A 20166-nucleotide genomic window follows, 5' to 3' on the forward strand; every position below is an offset into this window, starting at 1 on the left:
ATTAACAAAGGAAACTGTCTAGCTAACTGCAAGCAAGGCTCTATTTTGTGTAGTAGTTTAACAAGGAACTACTGGGTAGCATCCAACCTAAACACTTTGGGGTTAAGTGACAGAGTTACGCTGAAAGAATTTACAAACCATTCACTCACTTTGACGCAATAGATACAATAGACCGTTTAGACTCTTAACGAGACTGGGGCTTTAAAAGCTACACGGCATTAATAAACTTAGGATGACATGGTTCTTTAGGAGCCTAAAAGGTCCTCATCCTAAACTCTGACAAGAATTCCACACTTCTGTGAGAAAGCGAGAGCAGAGGCAAGAGCACCGGGGTTTTCATAAAAGCCGTTCAGGAGGGGCAGGGAAAGCACAGGATGCTCACACAGGCAGGGCAGGTACATGCTGTGAAGGTATGTTTATTGCACAGATGGAGAGGATTCGTGAGTCAATGATTTAACCGTAAAATGTTTACTCTACCTTCAGTATTAACAACAAAGTACCCACTAGTAAAGAAACTATTTAAGATGCCCATATGTATCTCATACTTGAGTTCTCAAGTACAAAAGCTCAGGCAAGACTTACGGTCCCCACCCCACCGCCACCGAGGAAAGGTAAGATGCGGCGTTGTTTACAACAACGATAACCACTTCACAGCGCCAGTCCACATCTGGAAACACTCAAATGCAAACATGAAACCAGAGTTTCTTTCATTTATTCTTTTGCCATATATTTACTGACTGCCTACCAAGTGTCCCCCATACAGTGCTCCAGGTTCCGAGCACACGGCGGTGAACCAGAGATGGTCCCTGCCCTTCCAGCGTCTATAGTCAGGGAGACAACAAAGAGGCATAAACTCAGCATATGATAAATGCTGTGATTACGTAATGACTGAAATTAACGGGATGGGGCAAACACCTGCTTTGGCCAAAGATCCCCAAAGAGGTAACAGAAACCAAGACCCGAAGGATGAGGAACAAACAGTGAATTTTACCTCTTCTCTCCCCCTACCATGTATTTTAACACAAATCTCAGACATTTTACTATTTCATCAGTAAATACTTCCATGGGTATCTCTAATAGAAAAGACATTTTAAAAATAGGTATAACCACACTGCCATCATCATGCCCTGCAAAATTAATAAGAATTTAAAGACCTAGTTCATATTCAGATTTCCTCAAAAACTGCAAAAGTGTTTCCGTGGTTGGTTTCTTTGAATCAGCATCTAACAGAGGACCACACACTGCAATTACTTCCTGTGCCACACAGCCTCTTTTGAGCAACAGTAGTTGGCCCCCCTCTCCTTTTTCACACTGTTTATTTGCTGGCTCGTTTGTTCTGGGGACTAGCGATCCTGCCCCGGGTTTACTTGCTTTCCACCTCACGGCTTCACTTGCTCCCCTCGGTCCGCTGGTTTTCCTATAAGCAGGGAGCTGGATCTGAAGTCTTGATCACACTCAAGCTCATTTTGTTTGGCAAGAACACCTCATGGGTGATGCAGGGTGCCTCTTTTGTGTCCCACGAGAGTCACAAATGTCTGGTTGTCCCACTTTTAGTACTGTCACGATTGGTCAGTGGCACGATTTGAAGACAGGGTGGAAGAGTGTCCGTGGCACGCAGTGTGTGTCCTGAGGCAAGAGAGACTACTTGCTACCATGAAGATGGAGAAGACGCACTTACACACATAGGTTTGTAACTCGGGTGCTGAGTTCCTCATTGAAAAGGATTTATACACCAATCTTAAAACACTATGGCATAACTGGGCTGGCGGCCTTTTAGAAGTGGGGGAGCCTGCTTCTGATTTCTCTCTTTCTATTATTTCTGAGGGACAGAGATCAAAAAAGGATAGCAGGTATGGCCTGGAGCAACAGGGACAAACAGCCCAGGCAGTTGCTGTGTGACTTTCTCGCCTGTACGCCACATTCAAAAGAAACCTGTTACTTACTCTCAATTCATTTCCATCTAAAAACCTAACACGTTTCAATAACTAGCAGAGGGCATTCCAAGGTCCAATTCAAAAAGAAACAGAAAAGCACCTGGATGGAGTTCCCTCCCCAGAGAGCACATCCGCCGCTCGGAGGACCTGGGCTGGCAGATCAGGCCACTGGCAAGTAACTGCTGGGTTAGATGTGGACTAGGGGAAAAATTAACTGATCTGTGTGTGTTAACTCCACAGTTGGCCCAAGTCTCTGACTGGTGGACCTGCCAGCTCCCAATGAAACCTGAAGAGACTCGACCTTCAGAATTACTGTGTATTTCCAGAAGTATAAGAAAACCATGGCTTTCACACCTGGAAGAGTTAGGTCATTTGGTCTTAATTCTATAGATGAAATCCAGATCGACTGAAGTTACTAGACTTAAAAAATTAATTAGTCCCAGAACAAAAGTATCCCAAATCGTTGCTCTTTTCCCCACTACACCATGTTGTTTCTTATAAAAATCATTTAAGAATTTTTCTCCTAATTGTACTCGATTATCATACATAAAGTCAAGTTCAAATTTTATTACACTGATATTAAGGAATTTTTATGCTGCAGTAGTAAATGTAACACATCATACTGTACAATATGTTCTTATCAGATACTTCCTGCCAAATAAAGCAGGAAAAATTCAGTATTTACAAATTGTTAAGTGCTCAATGTAAGGAAGAGGTTTGTGGACCTGAGAGCTCAGGGAAATAATTACCACCGCAAGGTGCAAAGAGCCCAGCTTTTAGTGTCATAAAGACCTGAGTTCAAATCCTGCCTCTGCCAGTTCCTGGTTGGGTCCTCCTCTGCAAATGAAGATCTCTTTACCTACTTTGTGGTGACACTTCTTTCCCTGTTAGGGGAATTAAATGGGGCCTAGTGAAGCACCTGGCAAATGAGGGACTGTTGAAAACCACGGTAGTCCCCTTTCACCCTGGGTCTGCAGCTGTCAGGCACAAAGCATGGACCTGAAGTGCAGTGCATCAGCCTTTCTACATAACTGGCTTGTTGTCCCACCTTCTCATTGTCCCTACTTGGAATCATTTTTTGAAGTTAAGTTGTTAACTGATGCGGCAGTTTATCCGATGACACCGCCACAGTGAAGGCCAGGGAAGCTTCTGGTGGAATCAGGGCCTTTCACTTAGCACAAGAGCTGCTCTGGGGGGGTAGGGAGTGGTGGAGGTCACATCCTGAAAGCGGTGAACACAGTTCTACCCTCGGGTGTCCTGTAAGCCACCCCCACTTTTGTACGGCCAGACATTCTCAAACTTGGGCATAAAAGAATCAAACAGAAAGCTTAAAAAAAAAAAAAAAAACCAACCCCACCACCAGTAGCAGTGTCACTTGGGAACCTGCTAGAAATGAAAATTCTTGGGCCCATCCCAGACCCATGGACTCAGAAACCCTCGGGTTAGGGCCCAGAGATCTGTGCCTTAATAAGCCCTCTAAGTGATTCTGACTCAAGCTGAAGTTTCAGAACCGCAGCTCTATTCAGTTCCCCATAACCACTTCAAACAGGGCAGATCCAAATTAATCTTTCTTACAGATCAGGTTTCCATGTCAGCATTTGTTAAAGAAAGGGTTCTGTGGCTTGAAAAATGCTTGGTACTAGCTTGTGTCTCATTATGTGCTTTGTGACTCTGGGAGGATGGAGCAGCCAGGATGCTACAGAGAGAAAAACCTCGTGTTACTTTTCTGCAGCAGCTCTCAGTAACGCAGACTGCGAGGAGGGATGGTGGACACGAGGATGGGGACGGCGGTGGGGGGCGACCGGTGACATTTACAAGGTGTTAGGCGCTTTTCTAAGACCCTTCCACTTACGAGCCCACTGAATCTTCACAGCCGCCCCCATGAAGTGGCTACTGTTAGAATTTAAAGTATTTAAAGTTACCAAATTTTAAACATCAGGACACTTCTGGTTTCCATTTTTAAAACTAAAACACCTGGCAACACAGGGCTGGCGTTCCTGCCTGGGGAAAACCAGCTGGGCGAAGCCGCAGCCACCCACCTTCGACAGGAAAAGCACTCGCAGGTTCAAAGGTCCCGCCCCCAGCCCCAGGCTCCTTAATCATTTCATCAGTGCCTGGCGCTGGAAGGCGTGAGTTTGGGGCACCTGCTCTGAAAAGAAAATGTCTACGTCTATTTGTCTACAGAGGGGGTGGGGACGGGGAAGAGAGGGACCAGGGAGTCAAAGCAGGGTGGAAAGGCTTGGAGGGGGAGCCACCTACATGTGTGCGCGCGCATGGGGCACGTCCTGTAGGTCACTCTAAATCAGGAGTATTTCTAATTCCTAAATATCTCTGAACCAATCGCCTCCTGCCTTTTCCCGCTGCCACCGACTCAGCTGAAGTCTCCTCCAGCTTCTGATTATCACAGAACTTACTGTACTAGTTCCCTCCCAGAGTCTTTCCCAGCTTCGATCCAAGCTCTATACTGCCTTAAGAATGTTCTTTCTAACGTATAAATCTAACCATTTTGCCTTCTGGCCAAAAACCTTTCATGATTCCACATCATTATAATAGCAGCTTTCAAACTAAGACACAGAACCTGCTCTGTAATGAGAAAGCTTACCTGGGGGGTAAGTATATTAAAAAAGATGATCGTGGCACTGCTCTCACTGCCCCTCACAACTGAGTTCTCCCCTTCTTCCCGGGCACCTGTGGTTGTTCAGCAAGACATTCCATTCCTCAGCCTCCCCCGAAGCTGTGCACGGCGTGTGACCGAGGAGGGCTGAGCAGGCAGGAATGGCAGCATGTCACCTGTGAGTCAGCTCCAAGTTAAAACAGCCTCTTTGGATCCGGGGACACTCAGCAGGCAGTAACTCAGCTTCCCCATGTAGACGTGGACAGTTCTCCTAAGGGACGGCCCAGCAACACGATGGCGAGAACCCAAGTCCCTGAAGGGCTTCGGGGAAGACAGCTGGCGTGCATGCCCAGACGAGCACGCCGGTCACTGCGGAACTGAACTCTGGCCTCACTTAAGCTGGGGCTTATTTGGCCTTTGTATGACTGCACCTTAATCTTACCCTGAATTAATACAATTTGATTTGGACTTTTAACCCTTTGAGAAAGCAAGCCAATGCTGAATTGAAGGTCCCAAGAGCTAAGAAAATTCTATGCTCCCCAAAGTAACAAAAAACTAAAACCACCACCCACATACCCAAACTAACAAAAATAATTAACGTGCTGAATCTCCTGGAAAAAAAAAAGTTGGCAGAGAGAAGACATGCCCAGGCCTCTCCTTTGCAGACACGGCTCAGGCTGGTCGCGCTCTAGGTCCTGCTTTAAAAAGCAGAGCAAAGCAGAATACGGCAACGTGTAGGAAGTGTGCGGACAGAAAGCTAGTGTTCCTTTCATGAAGACACACAGAGGGGAGGCTGACAGGCCGTCTGAAAAGAGCAGGCAGTCCTGGTACCTTCCTGCATCTCCCCCCGAGGTATAACCAGTGACTAAAAGGCGACACAAAGAATAGGAAGATGGCTACGGCGCAACCCGGCTACGCCACAAACGACCCCCAGCTCTGGGAAGGCCACTCCACTTTTCATTTCCCTTCCTGTGGTTCAGTTACGTCAGTATTGCCCAGACTTCTGGCACTTGTATTACTTTTATAATATTTCACCATATTGGCATCACAGGTGAACCAGTATCCCTTTATTTCTCTTAAAATTCAGCTAGTTTTTAACTTACATACCCACTTTACTCCTGTTCTAAATAATAATACCCATGAAATCACCAGATCCTTGAGTTCATTTTATTTTTGTAGTATATGTTAAAATATAAAAAAATAAACCTAAATGCGCAATTGTCACCTGACATCACCTCACTTGTCAGCAGGGATGTGCACCTCGTGCTGTGGGGAATACTGGATGTTGACAATCTCACTAGCGTTAGAATTTTGTGGCCTAAGTCCAGTCTCAGTGACAAACCCCACCAAGGACAGCTAGGTCTATGAGTGCTCTAAGCGCTAAGGTCACAACAGGGTAAATGGAGATGTGACAACTGGCTCGGCTTTTAACTCTAGAACTACCGTGTGCCCTGGTGGTGCCCTGCATGTACCGGAACTAGGGTTTCATAGGGCAAAGATTTAAAAAAGTTATTCAGGCTATTCAGGTCTATAGCAGGCAAGCCAAGTGGCGCCAGGAACACCGTTTGCCCAAGGACAGTCATGTACATTTCAGCCCAAGATGCACGGGAGAAAGTCAAGAGTGGTAGAGAGGCTGGGCTTCCCATGTGCAGCGTTAGGTAAGAAATGTGCTGTTGGTTCGGGGTGGCAAGAGCCACAAAAGATCGACAAAAGAACACGGTATCTTTGCCGGTGCCACACTGGTTCCAGAGGGCAAGCTAACAGCAAGCAACTTAGCAGAAATCTTAAAGTTTTCCCAAAACGGCCACCTTCCTAAATCATTCTATATTTTACTGTTTTTTTTTTTCAAAGTTTACCTCTGAAAGGAGAAGAGAGCATCACAGTGGTAATCTTAGTCAGAAAACATAAGGTTTTTTCCTTTGAATAAGAATCACGTAGCTGTGGTTACCACCTGTTTCTGACAGCCTTGTCAGAATGGATACTGAATAATCCAACCCTGCTCTCCTTAAAACTGGGCATCATCAGATACCTTATTTGCTCTACTTCTTGGTCATGTGCCAGTAATTGAGAGGAATGTTATACCATCCGATATTCAAATTAAAGACAAAGACCCTAGGGAACAGTAACTTCAGTCGGGAAAATTAAAGGAGAGTTGAGGGGAAAGAGGAACCAGACAAGAGAAGCAAAATCACGTGCATCGTAAAGCGCTCGAGAACCAAAGGAAAGTCCTTTCACAGCATTGGCTCCTGCCCTGGGAGCATCTTTAATGACCCCTGATGCAATTCACTGAACAACATTCTATTAAGTTCCCTTTTGCCTGGTTGGCAGTTGCCCCCAAAAACGTTCAGAATATAACTTTCTGCCTAAAATTGGTGCATTTATCACATATCTTTAAAAGCAGAAACAAGTAAGGCAGAATCTTTGCATAACTTTCAGTTTCTAAAGTAATGTTATTGCCCTGCAATATTTTTACCCCTTGAGTTGTAAACTTCACAAAAAATGCTCAGAAATAGACTGTAACACAAGTACCTCTTGCTACGTGAACTCTTTCTAACAAAATTCAAAACGTCATTCTAAGTGAAGTAAGCCAGAAAGAGAAAGAAAAATACCATATGAGATCACTCATATGTGGAATCTAAAAAAACCAACCAAACAAAGCATAAATACAAAACAGAAATAGACTCACAGACACAGAATACAAACTTGTGGTTTTCAAGGGGGCTGGGGGTGGGAAGAGATAGACTGGGATTTCAATATTGTAGAATGGATAAACAAGATTATACTGTATAGCATGGGGAAATATATACAAAATCTTATGGTAGCTTACAGAGAAAAAAATATGACAATGAATATATATATGTTGATGTATGAAAAATTGTGCTCTACACTGGAATTTGACACAACATTGTAAAATGATTATAAATCAAAAAATTTTAAAAAATGAAAAAAATGTTTAAAAAATGTGAATGAATTTGGACTACAAGAATACTAATATTTTCATTGTATATGAAGGTAAAAAGAGTCTGTTTAAAAAATAGAAAATAATCAATACTTTGAGATAAAATTAGGAAAAACTCTGTCAAAATCTCTGGCTCCCCGCAAACCACACGCTTCTCTCCATGCTCCCATTTCTCTGACAGCAACACTTGTTAACGTGCTGGACGCTCTGCTGCCAGCTCCTCTTCCAGTCTGTCACCTCCTCTGACCGTCAGCCTCAGGGGCCTCACAGGGGAAGACAGGGTTTGTTCTGTAAGTGGCCCCGTGGGCTGTATCCTTTCTGTAGAGACACTTTCTTGCATCTTGATGACTAAGAACACGCTTCACATCCACCAAGAAATGTGCTCTCAGCCTCCGGGGACACGTGGCCCTTGCGTTTCATGTTTGGTTTTTCCACTTTAAAAAGACACATGGATACAAGAAATATTTCACTTTTCTTCTTAACTCTACCGAAAGGAAAAGGAAAGCACAAGAAAAAAGGACAGTGTGAGAGTGACGACAGTGGCCCTGAGTGACAGGAGGTGGAGGAGGCAGTGAATAGGTTACAGCCCAACCACAGGTGGACAGCCAGGCGCTGCCCGGCTCCGGCCAAGCAGCCAAGCCCAGGGTTGCCAGATCTCCCAGGTATTCCAGGGAAGCCAGGAAAACCCAAGTCTGAAACGTCAGCAACGATGTCCCATTTCCTAAACATGGCATGAAGGCCAACACAGTGCGAACTAGACAGATCAGCCCACCACCTGCATCCTCCACCCGCCTTCTCTCTTTGATGTTTTCATTAAATATAAAAGTTTATTCCAACATTTCCCATCACTACTATCTGCCTAATCAGTTCACCTGCCTATTCTTTTGTTCCTTCCCTCACTTTCTGATTCATTCAAGTACTCAACGAATAGGAAACACACACCCACCATGCGTCTGGCGCTGTGCTAGGGAGAGAACAGACAATTATTATGAGCAGACAGACAAGGCCTTTTCCCGTGGCATTTCCATGCAATTTAACGGGGGAGACAGACACTAAAGTAAAATAGATCAAAGATGACTCAGTTTCACTTGTGTCAGGACCACGAAGTGTCAGTAAAGCACGGCCCACTCCTCCCTGGCTACAGAAGACTCCACTGCGCGCAAACCATCTCCACTGACGTCTCCCCACCAGCTCGGAAACGTACGTCCAGACGCCACCGCTCGGAAATGAGCGGGCTCTCACGCCTGATGGACTCAGACAAACTAAGCCTACAATGTACGAGCTCCCTGAAGCGGGTTTCTATCTCATTTCCAGCCATTTTCACTACCTCCATCTTTGTGGCCCTTCCTTCCAGGAGGACTGGACTCTGTTCTAACCCAGAAACACCATGAAACTTCTCTGATATCCTACATCAGATCTGACCCCTATTTTCTGAATCCCCGTGGCAACTTAAAATACTCTGTGATCCTTACAGTAGCTGCCTCACATTATGGGTCTCTGAATGCTTGTCCCCTAACAGACTGTAAGCTCCCCAAGGGCAAGATCTGGGTCCTATTCACTTCGATACTCGTGGACCTACCTGGTCCAATGATAAACATTTCTTGCATAAACACATGCTAAATTAAAAAAAAGTTTTGTCTGCCTGAAAAAGATGGTTAAATTCAAAAGAGAAGATCAACATTCTCATCATTACTGTTAGCAGTCCTCCTAAAATCGCACTTCCACAACTAACCCTAATGTCATAAACGCTGTATTATACAGTGCTAAACTGCATCATCTAAGCACTTTCAAAGCTGAATCATAACACCTCCCTGCTTTATAGGTAAGAAGTTATTCCCAAGATAAAAGCATATTAAGCCACAGGTTTATAATACAGTTGAACATGCCTGACCTTATCAAAAACCATAAATTCTGCTGACTACCACCTCCCCCACTAAAAGAAGCAAGGGCTTTGTGGAGAAATGGCTGTGCCCAAGGCTGAGATGCAGTGAGCCTGGAACATCTTGATGTGCCAGAAAGTAAGAAACTCCTCAAAAAACTGATGGGGACATGTCAAAAGACAGCTTGAAGAGGCTCTCATTGGTCAAATTTGGGGACAACTGAGTAGCAAGGTATACAGTTGTCCCTCGGTATCCATGGGGGAGCTGGTTCCAAGACCACCTCCAGCCCCACGGAGTCTGCCAATGCTCAAGAAGTCCCTTATGCGAGATGGCACTTCCTCCCCACATAACCTACATCCTCCTGTAAACGCTAAGTCACCTCAGATTACTTAAGATACCTAAGACAAGGTCAACACTATGTAAATGGTTGATAACAGTGCACAGCAAATTCAAGTTTTGCTCTTTTTGGACCTTTCTAAAATTTCTTTTCCCACGTATTCTCAATTCCCAGTTGGGTGAATCCCTGTATGTGAAACCCACAGATATGAAGGGCCGACTATATAATGATACAGTGAATTATTACACATTGAATAAAAAAAGAGTCCTGAGGCCAGTCTAATAACTTGAAAGGGGGTGGAGGTGGGAGAGGGAGAGAAAAATTCCAGTGTGGAGGAAATACATGAAAACAACAGAAAATCTGTATTTACAGCCGCCATTAGTGTAATTGATTTAAGCAAGAATCACCTATCTGAATGAGGAGGAACAGAATACTCAGTTAAGTAATCTTAGTCTTAAACAACCCTCCAGCCTAATACTCATCAATTACAAAGGGGGGGAGTTACCTTTGCAACGAAAAAAATCTGGCATTGTTACCAAAACACCAAACAGACAAACTGACATTACACACCTCTGATGGAACACACTGAAAAGGAATTAATACTGCCTATGAAGTATTCTGGCCAACATGTATTCACCTGAATTTAATCATGAGGAAACAATCATAAAAAGATAAAATCAAAAAAGATTAAATTCAGTGTGTGATCTCTGACTAGATCTTGAATTGAGGGTTAGAAAAAATGGAGGGGTACAAATAACGTTTTGGGGTAAACTGGGGAAAACTGAGTATTGGACAAGACTACTGTATCAACGTTAAATTTCCTAAGCACGTTCATTGGTTACGTAGGAGACATGTCCTTGTTTTTAGGAAAAACACACTGACGTATATAGGGGTGAAATGTCATTATGTCCACAGTCACTCTCCAATGGTTCAGAATATAAAGGTGTGTGTGTCAGCACGCATGCCCACATGTCTGTGCATTCAAAGAGAAGGAAAGCCAAGGTGGCAAATTGTTAAAATTATCAAATGTGCAATCTACCTTTCAAAAACAAAAGGCATTTGTCAGTCAAAATATCAAGAAGAAAAGCCATGCAAGCACTTTTTTTTTCTGGAAAAAAAAATTTAAATGTAACTATTATGAGCCCTAGTTGGTCAGGTGGAAAACTTTTCAATGCTATGACATTTTTGAGATGTTGTCATTACTAGTTTAAGAATTTTTCTGGCTATTCCCAATACATCTTAGAGGTTAACTCTGTTAAAAACTAAACACACAGAGTAATTGTGCTCAGCGCACACCTCCCCGTGAGTCTAAAATATAACAAGCCGCCGAATTCAAAGATCAGGGGAAACAAGTTGATGATTCAATGGAACCGGCCGTCTAAACAGCTACACACAATGCTGTTTTCCACTCAAGCCCCATTTCAAAGGAAAGTAGTTTTCAATGGTTGGTTGGTCAAAAACAACATTAAACAGCAAGCACTAAAAAGTTAATTGAATGTTTGCCAGAAAGAGTATGACTGGTTTTTATACTGGATAATTAATTTCTTTGTTTTTATAAGAATTTTAAAGAGTGGCCAACATGCACCCCGTGGGTAATTAACTTCACTCAAGAAAGACTTCGTACTTTTGTGGCATGGACCATGCTTAGGTTTGGGAACACTCCAAGAATGTTTTTGTTTTAAAATTTTACTTCTTCTTGTATTTCTTTTCTTTATCTTAAGGATGTAATTTAAGTGCTATAGTATTTAAACTCCATTACAAATAGCTTTAACAATATCATCGACAGTACGTGCCTAAGTAAATCCCCGAAAAGAAAACAGATTTACAATATGAGGCGCTCTAAAGTAAATTATAATCAAATGCAATGGATCTTAGTAACTTTTTATGTAAAAGCTAAAAATTTGTTCTGGGATTCTTGGTCTAGATTAAAAACAAAAAATCTGAACATCTCAAAAGTTTCCATGAGCCTGCGGAAAAGAAATTATAAACATTTATACACGCTACTACTTTATGAAATGTGACTTTAAAAAATAATTTAAAAGAAAAAAATAATAATTTAAAAAGATGAATATGGCATCCTAAGTGTGAACTATTTTGTGATGAATTTTCTATGATTAAAAAAAATTTATGATCTCTTGTTAACTTAAGATAAAAGTCACATGCTTCTAATCAAAATCTTTATTTTGTTACTATAAATCCTAAAGGGAAAAAAGTTCTATAAGACAGATTAAGGTAAAAATGAACACTATCCTATGACAAGTAAATGTGCCTTCCTTACATAAACACCTTCCTGATGTAATCTCCCTGAAAACTGGGGAAATTGCTTCTTAAAAATATCTTATGTATGACAATTTTTATAAAAAGTTTTTGCTGTACTGATTCTAAGAATCTGAATCATTTCATAACTTTCTACTTTGTATTTTCTGGGACTGGATTTCACAGTCCACATGACAGGGCACAAGAGTTTTCAATGATGCCAGCATTGCAATGTTTGTAAAACAGTAGCTGGCTGGCCAGCTCGCTGTTCAGCCATCCAATGAGTTACATATAAAACAGCCACCCATTTTATCCGAAATATCCTAGCTGGCAAAATCAATCAAAGTCCCCAGAAATGATACAGTATTCTAGTTAGTTCTTCATTAACATGATTTGGAGACAAATGCCTCTATTAAAAGTGTAACTTAATACTTATATAGAAGACTATTTATATTCTTCATCATTTCTTGGCTTTTTAAAAGAACAGAAGACTTACTTTGGCAATAAGAAGTAGCGGGAGGGAAACGGAGGAAAACAGAGGTGGCTACACTTCGGGTCTTGAGCCCCAAGGTGAAGGGGAAGGAGCCACAGCAATTAGCTAGATGCCGTTATCCAGTCACTGGATTTTGCTGGGACGTAAGCTTTGCACCATTATTCATACACATATCTACTCCTCTCCAAAGTGTTCTACTGGACAAGTAACGGGGAGGCAAACAAAGAAGAATTCCTATCCTGCCAGACACAAGTGGACGCTAGTTAATACAGCAAGCGAAGAAAATGAGGGAAAAGGTAACCCTGATCACAGGCCAAAAGATACTTTTCTTTAAAAATTACCACCATTCCACAATCTGGGGGGGGGGGGGAATCACTGTTAATATTAGGGTTTTCATTTTCTTTTAATGTTTTTCTATACATACTTCTATTTTCTCCCTCAGTAACTGAAATTATACTAAACAGTTTATATCCTATTTTCACCTAATGTTATACTATAGAGCACATCCCTAATTCATCTTCAAAACCATGATTCAATGAGTACTCAATAGTCTGTCGTATAAATAAGTTATTTAGTAATGTTCCTACTGTTGGACATTGAGTTTTTCCCTCCAACTTTCTCCTTCGTGCTCCTCTGTGTTCTTCAACACCAGCAGGACTGGAAGCTCCCTGAGGACACAGACTGTCTTTCGTGTTTGGTTCCCTGGCACTTAGCACTGCTGTACACAGACTATACACTTAAACGCCTGTTGACCTAAAAAGGGGCCAGGTTGTAATCTGGTCCTCTGGGTTGCAAAACTGAGTTTTATAGAGAAAGCAAGATTAAACAACCAAAGGAGGGGGAATTTCTGAATTAAGATGGTAGAATGACAGAGGGACTCATTTCTATCCCATCTCATCCTCCTGCCAAAAAAAAATTAAAGAAACTTAAAACAGTGTTAAATCCACAATGATAAAGGAGGCAGAAGAAGAGAGAATTATGGATAGAGATGTTGCTGTTTTCAGAAGGTGGAGAAAGGCTGACGGTGTGAAGGGAGAGGTAAGCTGATATTTAAAGCACCTGCAAAGAGAAATGCAAACGACTGCATATGCTGCTTCCCAGGACACGTGATGCAAAAGCTGGGGATCAGGGGCACCGGGTCCCGCGGAAGGTGGAGCAGGGGGCTGACGGGTGGAGCACGTCACAAGTCAGCACCCAACGGCCTTTCCAGCCTCAGTGGCCGGGCACCTCTTCCTTCTTCGCTGGCAGAGAACGCAGGCTTTCCATCAGAGAAGGGGATTGAAAGAGTCCACCAAGTGCCAAGCAGTACAATGAAAGCAAAAAAAGCCCCCCTCCAAGGGCAAATCAGAGGGAAATTTCAAAATCTAAATTTTCTAGGGAGAAAATACTGGTAGAAATGTATTTTGAGCTTTGTACCTACTCTGCTGGGGGAAATATTAGGTTAAAGACAAGAAGAGAGAGAAACAGAGAGTGACCCTGTTTCCGTTTTTCTTAAAAGAGTTCCTTTGAGAAGAATGATTAGATAGATATGAGGTATATAGAAATATAAAAAGAGGTGGTGTTTTATTATGAGGATGAATTTCTGTAAGAAAGCGCCTAGTAAAAAGTGAGAATATCTGATAAAAGGTTGATACAGGCAAAACACAGGTAAGAAGCTGAAGCTGGAAGAGCAGGAGAGATAACCTTGGCGAGCACACATCAGACAGGCCAGAACGGTGTGAGAAGCCAGGGGGCCAATGAGAGGGAAGTGGCCGCAGTCAGGGCAGAAGAGGACCAGGAAAGATCTGGCTACAGGAGTGGAAAGAAGTGGCAAATATGATCAAAGATGTGAAGGAAAACAAGCAGATGAGGCACAAAAGGCAGATGAGATACACAGAGCACAGAGAACACTGAGTGATGGGAAGTTTGGTCCAGCGAGGAACAGCTGGCTCAGCAGGGATGCTGACAGGTCACTTCACAGGACGCATCTGCAGAAACTCACACCTGCACGGCCCCTCCCTGCTTCTTACGTGTGGATCTGATCTTGGAGAGGGACATGCCTCTCAAGTGACAAATTAAAAACCACAGATAAAACATTTCTCTCCATTAAGCCTAGACGAATTCATTGTTAAATAACAAAGCTGCTTTCAGTAATTTAGGTCTTTACATCATTCTCTCAAAAGATACTAAGAGCTCGTGAAATAAGTAGCAATTTTCCCAATATACATCTCAAATATTCAAAGACTTTAAAGCCTATTTATAAGACAAATTTTAATATGTTGAAATAAAGTAATGGAGAATTATTTCCATTTCAAATTCTTTGAGATTTCAACGTAAAGATAGACGGACAACTGACCAACTGAATGACCAACCAATATATACATCACATACTGTTGGGACTTTGTAAGAAACAATGTGTTTTTAAAACCAATGTAAATTTTACAGCAGAACTGATAATTAGAGATAAATTTTTCGTTCTAATAATCTGACAATATATTCCATTTTACCAGGTTAAGATTTAATATTTTAAGTCTTAAAATTTATGAAATATTATGTGCTGCTTTGTAAAAAATCATTTTTACTGTAACAGAAGAAAAACTAGAGTAATTGAGTTTTCATCTGCTCTTTTTTCATCTTTTTTTATATTTGCAAAATTTCTGCAATAAGTAGAATAAAGAAAACAAATGATAGTGCTTTCTCATGGAACTGGTATTTGAAAAGGGATCCCCCCCGCTCCCAGGCTGAATGCTCAGGAGCTGACACACACTAAGCCTGTGCTGCAGTCCCTGACAGACACTGCACGCTGACTCTGCTTATTGATACGTTTAGTTCAGTTCAGTTCATTAGTTCTTAACCAAGCCCTTACGCAACAGATAAAAGGGCACAGAAAAACCCAAACTCTTCCAGAGAAAAGGGGCAAAGTAAGCATTTACAATGTATATCTGAATTTTGTAACACATAAAGTTGTACACATGGTAATCGCTCAATAACTATTTAATGACTGAATGAATGATTAAACATGTGGGTCTTTAAATTAAATTTTTAAAAGAGGAGTAACTCTTACTTGTTAATATGAAAATTGGTTATAAGTTAACTACCAGCAAAAGTCACTCACTGTTACAATTTATACACGCATTGTAATACCACAGAACACTATTGTGCTTGAGTTAACAAGCAAAGTAGAGATCCCATTTATGTTGGCAATGTTCCACAAACAACAAAGCCAAGTCCAGTAGATACAACATTTTCAAAATGCATGTAAACTATTTAGATGAATTCTTTCTGCTGACAATCCCAGGGGAGAGAAGAGAAAATGATGTGTTTTACCCTAAGAGCTCAAAGCTCTCTTGGGAGGTAATTCAATTGAAATTTTACATTCAGTCTAGCCAGGCAGTGATAAACAGATGCTCAAATTAGCTGCCTTACACCATAATCAAATATCTTAAGAAAAAAAGTTTCTAACAAAAATACAGAGAAGAGGGAGAAGAGAAGAAAGAGGGGAAGGAAAATGCTTTTTTTTTTTTAAGCTTACTGACATTTTTAGGAAAAAAATGTTTTTATAACTTCTGTAAGTCGTATACCACAGGAATCAAGCATGCCTTTCAATACACTTACTGGTTAGTTCATAGGATGGGGCCAGTTAACACACAAACCATCAATTAAAAAAACTCAATTCATATTTATTTCTGAAATTGATATAATTTGCAGGGTTTTTTTAAATGGTTGCATGTACAAAATTTAATTTGTATCTATGTCTTTTACTAGAAGCATCTTCAAGTCTTTGCTAAGAGTAACTAGTGGTACAAATAATAAATAAATAAAAGATGAAAGATTAAAACTCATTCACAAAATTACTCCCACATATCAAAATGGGCAAAAACCAGTAAAAGCAGCTAAAAAAGTGACTTACAACCAGCAACCAAGCAAAGAAAGATAAGTTCATCTATATCAAAATATCAAAAGCCAGCACCCTTCGTTCAGCTGACTCACGAGACTAGCAAATGCCCTTCATTGTTTGTCTAAAGCACACCTCCTGGTACTCCCCGTCTGCAGAAAGCATGCAGTTAGTCCCATAAATATTGGCCTCCACTAACTGAGCCGTACGTTTACCAAAAATTAGTTGTGCTGTTTTCAGACTAGTTTTTGCTACCCATACTTGCCACCACAGCTATGTTACTTAATTAAACATTAACCAAGGAAATATGAGTGCCAACAGTGACTTGTTTCTAATGAAAACCAAACTGAGCACTTCGGAAAGCCTCAATATAGACTCGCCACTGAGGGGAACATGTCCGTTGATGTAAGTGCGGGCAAGGATTTAAAAAATAAACCAGAAGGATTAGAAGTAGAAATCTAAAAGGATCCGACACTGATTACTTTGCAAGTTTTGAAAGTTCTAACTTCACTTTAAAGAAAGTGAAACTGGAGATCACAGATGATACACCAGAGTGTGTTTTAGGCAAGAAAAGCGATGTTAAATTCTAATCAGAAAACCAGCACTCACAGAGCCTTGACCCTACTTGGAGAGACAGGTGGACACACATGTGTGTGTCTTAACTGAAAACAGAGTGTTACGGTTTTCATTTATGAATCTTTTCTTTTAAGCAATTCTCTGCTTTAACTTCTTTCCTGTGATGAACTGACCAGCTGAGCTTCTGTGGACGAAGCTGGGACCTGGAGGGCAAACACAGGAGCTTGCCAACACGGATGCCGGGACAGGATGCTCGGAGCACCCGGCCAGGCCTGGCAGGCTAGGAGAGGCTCAGGAAACCTTGAAAGGGGTTAAATCTTAAGGAGGATATACAGGTTCAGCAGGCAGATAAGAAGAGAAGGGCACTGAGGCAGAGAAAACAAGGCAGAGAGGTGAGAGATCACAGCGCACGTCAGGCTTGTGAGTAAAGGGTAAAGGCCAGTGAGGCTGCCTGCCCTGCCCTGGCCAAGGCTTCGGTTTTTATCAGGAAGACAAAATAACTGGCAGAACTTTAGGCAGAGCAGTAACCAGCTCTCTACTTCACAATTACTGCTCTGGCCCAGTATGGGGGACAGGGGAGGGAGAAAGAGTAACTGTAAAATACGAAACCCAAATTAGAACGGGGCTCACGGGATGGGAAAAGAACATGGATTTAATGTTTGGGGGTAGAGCTGATAAGAATGAGAGGGAGAGCTGATGAGAGGAGTGGAAAGGGGAGACGTCAACGGCCCCACAGGCTCTTCCCGTGGGGATGAGATAGAGGATGGAGGCCGGCTAACAAGTGTGGACCCAGGGGAGCCCCCGACCAGTGGGGTAAACAACTAATTCCGTCTTGGAAATAATGACTATGACGGCGAATCTGTCCAGTGACCCACTGAATGTACGGGTCCCAAACCTACAAGAGGTGAAGGCTCGACGGAGGGTCTGCAGGTACCCGTCAGCACAGGAATGGTGAAAAGTCTGTCCCGGGAGCCAGGCTGAGCGGGGACCCAGCTCTGCCACTTGCTAGCTCTGTGACCGCGGGCGAATGGCCGGGCCTCTCTGTGCCTCTGCGTCGCCATCTGTATGGGAGGCTTAGGGATGAACGGTGCTCACCTCACAGAGCTATTGTGAAGGGGTGTGTGTGCGCATGAAGTGTTCACAGGAGGGACCGCGTGCAGGAAATGCTGCGGTCATCGCTGTCACCAAAGCTAACTGTCCGGCTGCGACCAGGCCCCAGGTGTGGAGAGCGCGAAGCGACCAGAAGAGACATCCCAGAAACACTAGGGTTTGAGAGGGAGCCACAGAAGAACCTAAAGTTCTGAAAGAGCCGACTGCATTCAGAAATTAAGAAGCCACTGTCAGATTTTACTAACAGCAGCGTCAGTAGAATGGTCCCCACACTTTTATGATTATATACCCAAAGTATGAAAACAAGAAAAACAGATGTGCACCTCAATTATTCTGCTAAATACATTGATAACTTACACTACCGTCACGGGCTGGTCTCTCACGGCATAATACACGCTTGGGGGAGGTTTTGCACACCAACAACAGAAGAGATAAAACCCTAATTCAAAGAGTTTTATGGAGAAGTTCCAATTTGGGGGACAGTTTTTTGCTAGGCCAGACTAGATGGTCACTGTTAAAGCACAACGTGGCCAATGGCAGGCGTGCACCCGGAGTGGGCGTGCACCCAGAGTGGGCGTGCACCAGTGGCAGGCGTGCACCCGGAGTGGGCGTGCACCAGTGGCAGGCGTGCACCCAGAGTGGGCGTGCAGAACTGCCACTTTCCTGTCATTCAACTGTGCTTGCACTGAATCAGCGCAGTTTATGCAATCAGAAGCTTTTTGGCTAGTGCCTTCTTGGGACATTTTTCCATTTGGTGAGAGTAGGCTCAGCTAAAATTAGATAATATTGGCTTGACCCATATGAATTACCATTTCTGTAGGTGAAAAATGGTGGCCCATTGGCAGTGTCAGCTGGTTCAACCTACGTAAGCCATGACTGCACTGAACGGGGTGCATCAAACAAGTGAATGAGCAGCAGGCAACCCCTCCCCACTGCAGGGTTCCCATCTCCTTCGGGATCCTTCAGGTCCACCTGAGACCTGTGCCGATTATTGGCTGAATCAATGTTTAAATGTATGATATGCACTTAAATCAAATATACCAAGTGTTAATATAGCTTTATTTTAGATAAAAGTAAATATGTAAGAAAAAAGTAAAAAATGTTCTCCCTGGTGTGCTCGGCTTCGGAGACCACTGCACAACAGGTTAAAGCGAGAGGAAGTCAGCAAGTCTGAGCGATGCCGGGAAGCTGGGTGGTACAAGAAACGAGGGGTGTGGATCTTGGCCTAGAGGAAGAAGAGTTAAAGAAGGGTTTTCAACGTTTTCCTTAAGATGGGAGAGATCCGAGTGTGTCTGCAGGCTAGGGAAGGGCCGGTGGGGAGAGATGGAAATGAGAGATGAGAGGTGAGGAATGCAGAGAACTGGACCCAACGCTGGCCGGGGGGGACAGCTCACCCCAACGGCAGGGGCGTTTTTAGATATGGATTCAAGGGCCCAGACATCTCCATTTTTAAAAAGCCCCCCAAGTTATTCTATTGCTGCTCAGTGGCAGGGAGCTGCAACAACCTACCAAGGGCGCAGATGGAGGATTTGGTATCTAACAGATTCCAATGCTTCACTTTTCAACTCTGCAATTTCCTGGGGCATTCTGTTTTAAATGGCCAATTAAAATTATAAAGAATCTTAATAACCTAAGGGTACAATCAGGTATCTTCCTCTCTAATCCTTAACTTTTCCTTTATCACCCCCAGTTCTGGCTGGGATTGAAAAGCCTTTTCTGGAGCTTTGTTCTGACTTCAGATGATTCGGCATCAAAACACTCCTGGGGTTCTTATCTGTTTCAGTCACAGGCAGCCAATTCATCTCGCCTAAACAGTTCACAGCTATCACGAGGACAAGTCTTACGTTGCATTTTTCATCTCCTCTGCTCTGATCTCCTGCTTCCTTTCCCCAGAAGCAGCAGAAGTGGGGGAGAGAAAGAGGAAGAGGGAGAGAGAGAAGGGCCACACACGGAGCCTTTTCATTGTGAGGACGACACCTTTCTTGACTCTGTGCGGCCACGGCCACGAAAAGTTCTCTCCGTGCCTCCCGCAGTTTTGTAAGCAGGATTTCATGCCGGGGGCGTGGCTACGTTATTTTACAGAAAACGGCAAGTCCCTGCATAGCTTCCTTTTCCTTAGCAGCCCTTTAACAA

At 42.9% G+C, this 20166-nt stretch overlaps 1 protein-coding gene across 3 annotated transcripts in view; it reads right to left on the bottom strand.

The window, feature by feature from the left end:
- Positions 1-20166, bottom strand: part of TAF3 (TATA-box binding protein associated factor 3) — a 126424-nt gene that overhangs the window by 60493 nt on the left and 45765 nt on the right. Inside the window, exon 1 of one of the 3 annotated variants that reach the window (XM_074358065.1) lies at positions 4537-4891. The exons of the other annotated variants lie outside the window; for them this stretch is intronic. The gene's annotated coding sequence lies outside the window, so the exon portion shown is untranslated. Of the gene's footprint in view, positions 1-4536; positions 4892-20166 lie in introns of those variants that run through there. 3 annotated transcript variants of the gene reach the window in all.

This window comes from Camelus bactrianus, chromosome 35 (genome assembly GCF_048773025.1).
Source record: "Camelus bactrianus isolate YW-2024 breed Bactrian camel chromosome 35, ASM4877302v1, whole genome shotgun sequence".
NCBI classification, from domain to species: domain Eukaryota; kingdom Metazoa; phylum Chordata; class Mammalia; order Artiodactyla; family Camelidae; genus Camelus; species Camelus bactrianus.